The sequence below is a fragment of the Anser brachyrhynchus genome, assembly GCF_964034855.1.
Source record: "Anser brachyrhynchus genome assembly, chromosome: 9".
Lineage (NCBI taxonomy): Eukaryota > Metazoa > Chordata > Aves > Anseriformes > Anatidae > Anser > Anser brachyrhynchus.
The window spans coordinates 7,295,878-7,300,237 of NC_137703.1; positions in this window are offsets into that span (position 1 = coordinate 7,295,878).

The following is a 4,360-nucleotide window of genomic DNA, read 5'->3' on the forward strand; positions in this document are numbered from 1 at the left end:
GCTGCACCCCATGTTGTAACTATCCCTGATGTTGACACATTCAGCTTGCCACTCATTTGTGGGACTAATTACACATTCACATTTGTCTGCACTCGCTCGGCTCCTAGCAACTGCAGTCACAGTCCTAATTAAAATAATAGACTGAGATTGGTAACATTACTGATTTAACAGGAAATTAGAAGAGTTACGTTCGCAGAGCTTAGGTAATTGACACCAACAGCACTTTTCTTGTAATGTGCATTCTGTGATTGATTTCATTCCCCAGTCAGACCTAAAAGCAGTTTGGGAGCACATCCTACCATCAGATTACAGTGCCGAGGAATTAAATGACTATTACACCACTGCCTGCTCCAGAGCTGGCAGCTGTGGGCTTGAGCATGGCTTTGAGCTTCCAAACCAAACATTAGACCAAAAATTGTTAGCCTAATGTAAAACAAAACATGTTCAGCACAACGTGTTCAGTTCCCCTTTTAAGAGCTTCCCTGCAACTGCTCCGCTGGCAGCGCTCCTTCCTGGGAGAGGGCGGCCATCGGCACAGGGGCAGCTCGTGTGGTTTTGGTTGTCTTAAGCACTGAGTCCCTCAAAGCAGGACGTGGCCTCGAGTTCTGCGAGTTCCCCAAGGCAGATGAAAGGCTTCCTGCGCACCACTGGCAGTGGCAATGGTCCTGGTCTGGTCCTACAGCGGTGGAGCTGAGGGCAGGAGCTGATCAGGAATGCTTAAGGCGTGTAAGATTTCAATGTCGCTTTGAAGAGAGAAGCCCCTGCTGTACTAAGCCCATCCTGCAGCTCGCTCCACACGAAGAAGTTGTGTGCACAGAGAACACTGCAAGGCAGCAATACGCTTACAGAAAGGAAAGGAAAGCAGGAAAGTAGTTGTTTCAAAAATGAGGTGACTGGTTCGGTATCAGTAGTTGTAACAGAGGCTGATATCTTGATGTAATCTGTCTTCTTGGATGTTGGGGCCACCAGGGCAGAAGGGTTTCAGATCTGACCTCCCCTGTCACATATCCTTTAATTCCTTCCAGTTATAGTGCTGTGTTGCCCAGTGAGTTCCCTATATTGTGTTGCATTGGGTAGTCAGTTCCTTTCAGAAAGTCCTTATTTGAAGACACCAAAATGGAGACCCATCTCTACCCTTGGTAGCTTCATCCAACTGCCAGGCATTTCCAAAAGGGGTTCTGGTCAGCTCCATCATTCTCTGCTACTTGCAGGAGCTCTGAGTCATGCTGTTACTGTGGCAGTATGGTCACTACTAAGCAGCATTTACAAACCGACATTCAACACATCCAACGCTGCCCACACTGCCTTATAGCTTATATACACCAAGATATATCACTCATGTCTGCGTACCTGTAGATTTAGACACTGCTTTTCAAAGTGTGCATAACTGCTGACTGCTTCTGAAGAAATGCATTGTCTGTAAATTATTGTGAAAACTGTGTATGAAATGCCAAAATTGCATCAACTTGGAAGTATATTAGTTACTTAATAGTCATATGCTCCCATGGGCTCCTTTCTATTTGTGGACTCAGAAATGTGCTGGGAAGAACAGAGTACACGTAGTCTGAACTTTCTTATCTGATATTAATCCCAGCACAACAGGGCTATAAAATGTTTTCATGAACATATATGTCTTCCACAGAGAGCCTTGTGGAATAATACTGCTGAGAGAGTTGCAGTGTAGGAAATACCCATCCACAGTTTATAAATCCTATCCATCTCAGCACGTCTCAGGGAGTACTACCAGGGCCCTGGAGAGCTAGTGCAAATGCTACTTTTGCAGCTTGCGTAGCTAATTGTTTATAAAAGTCTTTCTTTCCTTCTGCTGCACCTGTGAGTGATTATATCCAGAAGACATTTGTGGTGTCCATCTCGTTTGGCTGCGGCAGCTCCCAGAGGCATGGCACCTGGGATGCTCCAGGAAAGCCCCTAACTCCCTGTCGGACACAGACAAGAGGACTTGGCCACACTGCAGATATTCCTTCCCATGCTTTATCCCGTGAGAGCCAGCTTTCAGGTGGTAAATGACAGTCTGGGCTTTAATCACTCCGTGTGTGCACTGCAATGAATACTAGGGCATTTGCTTCTGGAGTGTTTCTGTATCCCACAATTTAAACCTCCCTGCTATTAGCAGCTATTTGATCCCATAAATATTGGCCAAATGCTCAGAATGGATACCTGCTGTTCACAATGATAGCATCGAGCTAGCCTAAAAATTAAGTGCCATCATCTCTCATAGTCCTCCGTTGAACTGCGTTGCCTCTGCTACACCACAACGACAGGATAAATCGCTCTCTGCGCAGGTGGTTCCCACCACCGTCATGGCAGGCACCCTATGTGCAATCCTGCCTCACGTGAAACGTGCGGGGACGCTCCTGCTGGTCTGAGTGACAAGATGGGGTTTATATCCCACGGGTCTGGGTAGGAGAAGCCTCAGCTCCAGACTCCACAGCTCCTGGCACTGAGCAGCCCCTCTGGGAGGTCCCCAGCTTGCCCCGTGATAGTGACCGACTGCTACAGGCACCAGCTGCTTCTGGCCCCATCCTTTGCTATGGTCCAAGCTGAGTAGGGGGAATCGGGCCCAGGACACCATTTCTGTGCCTCTCTCCCAACTGAGACACACAGCTCTCCATCCTAAGGAGCTTCCAACCTAGCTATGAGCTGACAATGCACTGGAAGATGGAGATGAGAGAAAGCATGTGAACTGGTGGAAGCACGCCACGGACGGTGTGGGCAACAAAATGGGCAATAAAGATGATCTTTGCAGCTGCGTCCGGCATGGAGAGGGGCAGAGGGGGCTCACACGGGGCATGGCGAGGGAAAAGGGCCACTGAAGTGAGGGGATGCTGGGCAGGAGCTGTGTGGAAACACAGAAAGCGCCAAACGGCAGGGATGCTCCCCAGAAAAAATGTGTGTTTTAGACACTGTGTGAAGGTTTGTGGTAATGTAAGCACGTTTCTAATTTGAACAGCCCGATGCCAGACAGAATTCCAGCTTTATTACCACCAGACAAGGAAAGAAGGGCACAAGGACCTGATCCGTGAGGCGCGCTCCTCACGCCCTAGCAGGGGAAGATGGCAGGGCGGCAGGCATCAGGGTGTCACTGGGGCCATGTACAAGCCCCCAGAGGCTTCCACACACGGCAGCGTTCCCCCTGCCCTGCCTCCAGCCCCCGCCGGGCCGTGCGGAGCCCCAGGGCCGCCCTCAGCGAGCAGCGTCCCCGTCACCCCGCGGCCTGGCCTGGCCGGGCCGGGCCCCTCGGAAAATGGCCGCCCCCTCCCCGCCTGGGGGCCGCGGGCGGGCGGCTCGCGGCCGCCATTTCGCGACGCCTCCCGCGGGCGGCCGGGTGGGCGGGGCCACGCCCCAAGCCACGCCCCCACCCCCTCCTCAAGCCCCGCCCCCTCCCTCCCCTCCCTCCCCTCCCTCCCCTCCATTTGCGCCTGGCCGGGCGCCGCGCGCCCCCCCCCCCCCCCCCCCGCCGGGTGCTCAGTCATTGAGAGGCAATAACACGGTGACGTCACCGCGGCGCGCGGGCAGCGCCCGGCTGCTGGCGGCGGCTCCGCGAGGGGGGGGGCGGGGAGGGGAGGGGGAGGGGAAGGGGGAGGGGGAGGGAAGGGCCGGGGGAAGGCCGCGGCCTGATTCCTGTGTGACAGTCGGTGGTCGCTGCCCCATGGGTGGGCCTCCCTGAGGGCCTCCGTCCCCATGGGCCTCCTCTGTCCCCCTGGGTCTCCCTCAGCCCTTTGGGCCTCCAACCGTGTGGGCCTCCATTGCTCGGGGCCTCCTCCATCGCTCTGGACCTCCATCCCTTCGGGCCTCCACCCCCGCGGCCTCCACCGCCGCCACCCCGTCCTTAAAATCCCCTGGATGAAGCCCGGAGACTGCCAGTGGAGGCACGGCTGGTGCTGCCCTTCCTTGCCTCATCCCCGCCGTGCACCGATGCGGACAGTGCACCCAGCCCCCCCCCCCCCAAAGCACCCCGTGTCCCCAAAAGAAGGAACTCCAAAATAAATCCAATCCACACCACTCTGAAAATAAATCATTTTCCCTAAATACGCTGAGTCCGTGTTGGTGTTGGTGTTGTGTGCACTGCCCGAGCCCAGAGAGGGCCACGGAGGGCGATACGAAGGCATTACCCGGCTGTGCCTTCCCATTCCGAGGATAGAGAATATTATAAATTTAATAGGTCTTCTTCATAATTCATAGCTTGCTTGTGGAAAAAAAAAAATCAAAATAGCTTGGTGTGATATGTCAGGCATCTATAATTCATGGCGCTGAGATCACACAGCCGCCATGCAGTGGGAGCTCGCGCGGCGGAGTGCGATGTTTGTAATTAATCTGTGGAAAGAGAAACAAAGGCAAT